We start from the raw sequence: 8,409 nt of genomic DNA on the forward strand, positions 1-8,409 counted from the left end.
TCGAACTTGTTAAATGGAAAAAATAGACGTAAAAACGTTGAACCACACACGCACGTTGCGCCTTGTTAACTTGCAAAATAACGTAGAAAAGAATAACTAAGTCAATGTAGGATCCGCCAGTTGTGGCGAACTTACCAAAGGGGGAAAATAGATACGTTGCGACATACCTGTCAAATGTGAAAAAAATAGACCAAAAACGTTGAACCACACACACACGTTGCGACGTATTAACTCGCAAAATTTAGAAGAAACGTAAAACGAAAAACTTGTGAAAGATAAAAAGTATGAGGGACCAAAGTTGTAAATAAAAAAGTTTTGGGTTAAATTACAAAAGATGAAAAGTTTTGAGTTAAAAGTAAACAAATTAAAAGTGTTAAAATACAAAAAATAAAAACTTTTGGGTTAAAAGTAAAAAATCACATTTTTTTTGAAAAACCCTCATACTTAGGGTACAACACAATGCAACAATTAGTTGCTAATTTATATTATAACTAGAATTACGACCCGCCGCAATGCGGCGGGGATTCTTTAGTTATAACTAAGTCGATTTAGGATCTGCACGTTATGTTGAACCTGTCGAACGGTAAAAAATAGACGATGTAAAAACGTTCACCCACACACGCACGTTGCGTCGTGTTAACTCGCAAAATTTAGCACGAAACGTAAAAACGTTAAACCAAAGACGCACGTTGCGATGTGTTAAGTCACAAAATTTAGAACAAAGCATAAAGCGAAAAATTTGCGGAAAATGAAAACTATAAAGGACCAAAGTTGAAAGTAAAAAAAATTGTGAGGATAGTTTGCAAAAGATACAAAGTTTTGGGTTAAAAGTAAAAAAAAAACAAATAGTTTTGCGTTAAAAGTAATTTATGAAATACTTTTGGGTGAAAAGTAAAAAAAATCAATTTAAAAAAAAAAAACCCCAAAGCCAAGGTTACAACAACCATATGCATAACCATTTTTTCTTTGGAAAACGGCAGGGGGCATAAACCGTATCAAATAGCATCAATCTCATACCATCGCCAGCGACCACCAACACTGAATTTGCGGCAAAAAAATTAGACTAAAACGTAAAAGATAGAAAATAATAACTAAGTCGATTTAGGACCTGCACGTTATGACGAACTTGTCAAACAGGAAAAAATAAACGACGTAAAAACGTTGAACTAAACACGTACATTGCATCTTAGAACGAATCGTAAAACGGAACGTAAAAATGTTGAACCACACATGTATATTGCGCCGTGTTAACTTGCAAAATTTAGAATAAAGTGTAAAACGAAAAATTTGCGGAATATGAAAAATACATGAGACTAAAGTTGAAAGTAAAAAAGTTATTAGGTTAAACTGAAAAAATAAAAAAAGTTTTGGGTTAAAAGTTATAACCCAAATAGTTTGGGCTTAAAAATAATACATCAAATGCTTTTAGACTAAAAGTATAAAATCAACTTTTTTTTTTTTGGAAAACTCCCCCATGATGTACAACCCATAATGCACAAAAAAGTTGATAATTTATAGTGTATAAATTAGTTGCTATTTTTTTTTTTTTGAAAAACCCTCATACTTGGACTAAAATGGCAACGCATGAAACTACTTGGACTAAAATAGTAACGTTTCAAACCTTTAGACTAAACTGACAAAATGATCCAAACCATAGGGACTAAAATGGCATTTAACTCTAATCTATCTACTATAATAAAAGAAACCAACTTTTGAACATGTGTCATTCATTGAAGGTATCCTCAAATCTATATTTATCTTATATTAACTAAATAAATAAATAATAAATTAATATTAAATCTTATACTCTTAATACTATTTGTTTATAAATAAATATATACTTATCCTGGAACATAACCTTTTATGTTTAAATGTGTTTCTTGTGATTAAAGTATAATGACTAAGATAATTCTATCCGAAAATAGTTGGTATTTTTTAAGGGTTAATACATATAATTTAAACATATAAAATGACGAATACTGAATTTTGAAGTTACAAATATATTATAACTCATAATATTCCTAGAATTGGGGTGTCACATTTAAGGTGTTCTTGAGATCACCCAACCCAATTTTGCTAAAACCAGCCTCTTGCTTAAGTAGGCGATACTTATGTTCGGTATTTTTTTTTTCATAAAGCAAATGAAACTCCAGTAAGATTTTATTAAAAGTCAAAAAATATTTAGCGTAAGTAGGCGATAATTATGGTCGATATTTTTGATTTTTCATTATTAGTAGCATCATATACTACCGATGACAATTTAAATGGTTAAATTATAGAAAAAATCTATCTATACTTTCTATAAAAGGAGAAATCCCAATGACATAAGAAAAGCCGATGTGGCAGCCAGAGAGGCTGTCCAACAATGTTTTTCTTATGTCATTACTGCATCATAAAGCCTAATATATAAAATCACTTTAAAATTCATTAATTCACCAGTGTAATACACGTATTTATTCAACAGGGCCGTCTCCGAAAATGTTCGAAAATCTTTAGCCCCTGTGTGAACAGAAAATACGGGCCCTTAAATATAAATTTTTTAAAAAGAATATATATATATATATATATATATATATGAGTTAATTACATAATTAGTCCCTGTGGTTTGCACAAAGTAACATACTTAGGTACTAATAGTTTAAAATCACATTCTAGGGTATTAACTTTTCATTTTGTAACGTATGGAGGTATTAACGTTATTTGAAGGTTTAAAATCACATTTTATTAGTACCTAAGTATGTTATTTTGTGCAAACCATAAGGACTAACTATGTTAATACCCTAGAAGTTGATACCTCCAAACGTTACAAAATGAAAAGTTAATACCCTATAAGGTGATTTTAAACTATTAGTACCTAAGTATGTTATTTTATGCAAACCACAGGCACTAACTATGTAATTAACTATATATATATATAATTTAAATATATGAAAATGAATTAATGTCATTTGAATCCGCACCAATCATTTAATGTAACTTGACAAAATTAGGCAATTAATGTCATTTACATTTAATAAATAGATAAGAAACAAAAAGAAAAACAAAACTGAGGACGCCGGGATTAGAACTCATATCTTCTTATTAATAATGTGGTTTTCAAACCACCAAACTAAGTGCTTCACAATGGCATTTTTCCGATTCATTACGTATATATTCTAACTTTACAGTGTAAAACTAATACAAAAACAAAAAAAATTTGTGCCCTCGAAGGGTTTGGGCCCTGAGACATCGCCCATCCCGCACACCATTCGGGCCGGCAATATTCAACCCATGCAATATACGTTTTAAAAAATGTAACTTTTTTATTACCTAATATATAAAGTTATATTTATTCAACCCGTGTAATACACTGGGTTATAACCTAGTAATATTTATAAATTACATTACTAAAATGGCTATTACTTCAAATATAATTTAATTTCAAGCTTTTAATCACGGATATTTATTTAAATTCAAAGCACGACCACTTAAACACGTTTATCTAATTTTTAAAATTTTTTTGTTATATATTTTTTAAAATTTATTGTTATATAAAAATACAAATAAGTAGTTTTAAAAAATATATTGTTATAAAATATATTTTTTAAAATAATATACGCGAATGTATCTTATCTATACTATATAATAAAAGAAACCATTTTAGGGACACTTGTCATCATATTAGTCTATGACTTATGAATAATTATTGTTTGAGTTTAATATCTTTTAATTAATTATAGATAACCCTCATACTAAATATTATTTAATTTAATATTTTATGGATAATTATTATTTAGTTTAATCTCTTCTAATTAATTATAGATAACTCTGCTACTAAATATTATTAATGAGTAAACTGCCAAAATGGTCCCTGAGCTTTGGTCACTTTTGCCACTTTAGTCCAAAACTTAACCTTTTGAATCTAGGTCCCTGTGTTTCAATTTTGTTGCCATTTTCATTCAAAATCATAATATAGTCAGATTTTTCAGTTAACATTCAACTTTTTTGTTTTTTCTCTCCATTTTAATGAATTAATGGCAAAATTGTTAGCTTTTAGATTTTGCTTTTAAATGAAAATGACAATAAAATTAAAACCACATAGGGTCCAGAAGTGACAAAAGTGACCAAACCTCAGGGACCATTTTAATAGTTTACTCTATTATTAATTTAAGATATTTTAAATAACCAAATTATATCACCAAAACCAAACTTTTTATTAACATATTATTTATTTTTATTTTCATTATTAAAAAAATATTATATCGATTTTATTACATAATTTTTAATAAATTGTATATAACTTTCAATATTACTTTATATATAAAATTAGATTTATTACGAGTTTTTTAAATATAATTTATATTTTATCACTCAAATGGCTGATTATTTGCTTCTTGAATAGCATGTTTGACCATTGTTTCTTCTTTTCAATAATCATCTCCGCAATCCCCATATCTGTCGCGTACCGAGTATATTCATTAGTTTTTTAAAATATAATTTTCTTTATTTGGTATATAAAATTATATTTATTCAAGCCGTATACGGGGGTTTTTAAAGATGTAACTTTTTTATTATTTGGTAAACAATATTCTATTTATTTAACCCGTGCAATACACTTGGTTTTAAAGATATAACTTTGTTATTATTTGGTATATAAAATTACATTTATTTAACCCGTACAATATGGTTCTTATAAATATAAATTTTTATTACTTAATATTTAAAAATGATATTTATTCAACCCGTGCAATAAAGAAGGTTTTTAAAGATATATTGTTTTATTATTTAGTATATAAAATTCATTTATTCAACCCGTGTAATACACGGGGTTATAACCTAGTATAAAATATATAGAACCATGTTAGGTATCTACATTACGCCTCCTAATTCAACATGTTCGAAATTATTCTACTTCGAACCAAAATTTAATGAATCCTTCTTGATTTCTATAATCTATACTATAGTATAATGCAAGAGGGAAGAGTATTTTAAGATATCTAAAAAATAAGAACTTTTCCTCCTTTAATTTATAGATAGGCCCCTAAAATGAGGGTAATTTGGTCTTTTAAACACAATTTATTTTTTATCCATAAACTTATTACACTTAAATCTCTGAGTTATAACAAAATTACAGATAATTAGTTCCACTTTTCCTTCTCCACAACAAACTTATAATTCTTTTAAGTATTCTACCCATATCTTATAAACAATAATGTTTAAAAAAAATCAAAAGGTACCGTGACGACCTACTCATTTTTGTCGACGTTTCGATAATTGTCTTGGTTAGAGTTGACATGTGAATTAAAAGGTACAAGTAGATGATGCCTTAGTGTACAAGTAATTAAAGCTCAACGTACTTAGACATTATCCCATAATGTTTAATAGCTACAGAATGTCAAGTGATTAAATACGTCAATTTAATCATCTCATCTAGATTACATTTTAATCTCTAATCTTTAACAAAATTATAGATAAATTAGTTAGTAGCTACACTTATCCACTTATAAAAAAAACTAACTCCCCCCCCCCTTGACGATTTTTAAACGCTCATAACCATTTGGTACGTTAATATTGTTTTTTTAAAATTACACCATATGAACAAGTATTTATTCTCTTTAATTTGAGTATAATATTGTTATAGTTTTTTAATAAAAAATTGATATGTTACATGATTAACAATGTCTAAGAGTAAGTAATAACTGAATTGTTAACCGAAACTGAACCGAAACTAATCCAAAATTGAATTAACTGAAAACTAATTAACCGAAACCCGAATTAACCAAAAACAGTTATCGATTTTTTGTACCTTCATTTAACAAAAAAATAACTGAACCGAACCATTCATATTTTCATATATTTCTAGCTTTTATACCCCCAGTTCATATGTTTCATATTTATACTCCTATTTTATGTATTTAAACATCCATTTCAAGTACCTATGCATCTATTTCATGTAATTATACATAATTTTCATGTATTTCAAATAAAAAGTTTTAACCCAAGTTTGGTATTGGCTATTAACCGAAATTAAATAAATCAAACCAAAAGCGGTCAATCTAACTGAATAAACCAAACCGATTAACTAAAAACAGATTGGTTAATAAAGTAGACTAATCGATGACCTCAATTTCGATTAAGGATAATAATCTAATCAACCGAACAATCCACACCGTGGCATTGTCTGTGTTTCCCGTTGCATCGCCCACGCATCTATCGGTTAATAACCAAAACCGGTTGTCGGTGAGTACCACCGGAAAATCTATTCTAAGTAGCGCAACCCCATGGTGGGCGCCACTTGTTAAAGCAACAAAAGTATGGTAGGGGGAAGGTCCAGAATCAACTCCAAAAGGTAGCTCCTTGGTCAGAATATGCAATCAAAGAACACCGTTATTCTTAATGCGAGAGGTGGTCTCCCGCGTTTGGACTCCGGCGTGAGAATCAGTAGGATGATCTTAAGAGTCTAAGTGAAATGAAAGGATAAGAGTTTTAGAGTGAGAGTGAGAGAGATGGACTTACTTTGGGTTGGAATAAGACCCTCCTTTTATAGGCAGATTGCTCTGCCAAAGGGAGCCTCATGCCAGCACGTATCTTTTAGTCTTAGTAAGCTTATCCTTCTCTGATATTGCTTGCAGGGTTAGCCTTACCTCTTTAGGTAAGTTTCAGGTTTGTGTGTCTCGAGGACACCTTTATGCGTTGTAGAGAGAGGTCTAATCAGTTTGACCTGTTTAGTTCAAGTTCCAAGGTTGTACAGTAACCTTAGCTTCCTGTCGCCAGCTATTGGTGTATCAGCTTCTAGGCGGGAGCTTCCAGCTTCTTTCTTTTAGTTTATGTTTAGCGTTCTTTGTTATATTCTTGCGATTGTTGTTGACTTTGACTTTCTGACCGGGATCTCCGAGTACCCATATTATCAGTGAGCAATAACTAAATCGTTAACCTTAACCAAATTGAAAATAGACTAAACCGAACCGAAATCAACCAAAAACCGGTTATCAAATTTTTGTACTCTCGTTTAGCCTAAATTAGCTTAACCGAACCAATCATTCATATTTTCATATATTTCTAGCTTTTATACCTCCAATCCATATATTTCATATTTTATATCTCCATTTCATGTATTTATACTTTCATTTCATGTATTTATACCTCAATTTCATTTATTTCTAAGCAAAAGTTTTAGCCAAAGTATGGTTTTTTCAATTAACTAAAATTAAATGAACCAAACAAAAAACGGTCAATCTAACCGAATAAACAGAAGTGATTAACCGAAAACTAATTGGTTAATAAAGTAGACTAACCGATGACTTTGGTTTCGGCTTCGGTTGAGGATAATAACCGAACCGACCGAACCATGCACATCACAATGAAATGGATTACTCGATTACTTCGCTTTTGATGATATCACAATGATGTTATGATAAATATTATATGAATAAGAAAACTACTAGAAATGAATACAACAATGCAAATTGTCACTCCCGCCGCATCACGTGGGCACCCTGCTAGTTCTATTTATGTTTTGATTCAAATTTATTATCAGAAGTTCATAATTAAAAAATCAATTTGAATAACCAATAACTCAAAACTAGGGGTGTGCAAAAAACCGAGTTAACCAAACCATAACCGAATTAACCGACAAAACCGAACCAAAAGAACCGAACCAAATAAAAAACCGGTAGGTCGGTTAATGGTTTTTTTGAAAACCGAAAGTAGCGGGTCGGTTATGGTTATCATTTTTTCCATACCTACCATAACCGAACCGAACCGACATGTAATAAATCTTTGTAGGATTTAGGACTTTTCACCATATTTTTAAAATTTGAAGTTTTTGACTGAAGATTTTTATTACTTATCGGTTTTCCATATCATTTTGTGGTTTTGGTTGAATGTTTATTTGAATTTATGGAATGTATCATATCACTTTATTTGAATATTCGATAATAATTGGTATTAATATTATAGATTATATGTAATTTTTAATACTATGTAATATACTAATATATACAAATATGCAATAACAATTTATTCCATGTTAAAAAAATTAAGCTATTTTTAGCTAGGCTAAATACACAATTAACCACCCACAACCGACCAGATATAACCATAAAAATCGAATAACCATAACCACCATCACCGATCGGTTATGGTTATGGTTGTCCAATAACCGATATCACGGTTATGGTTATGGTTTTTGGTCAAAACCGACCCAAAACGACCCACGCACACCCCTACTCAAAACCAATTTGATGAACACTTCTAAGACAAGTTAAGAGATTTTATATTTAAGTTAGACCGTAATTTACCATTTCACGATAAAGTCCAATGACTCCTAGATCAATTGTTTTGGGAGGATGCATTCCATGGTGTTCCAATGTAGAGGTCATGGGTTGAAGTCTCACTTAATGTAATATTTTTCAAGTAGGCCGTTGTTTT

This window comes from Helianthus annuus, chromosome 12, assembly GCF_002127325.2.
Source record: "Helianthus annuus cultivar XRQ/B chromosome 12, HanXRQr2.0-SUNRISE, whole genome shotgun sequence".
Taxonomy (NCBI): Eukaryota; Viridiplantae; Streptophyta; class Magnoliopsida; order Asterales; family Asteraceae; genus Helianthus; species Helianthus annuus.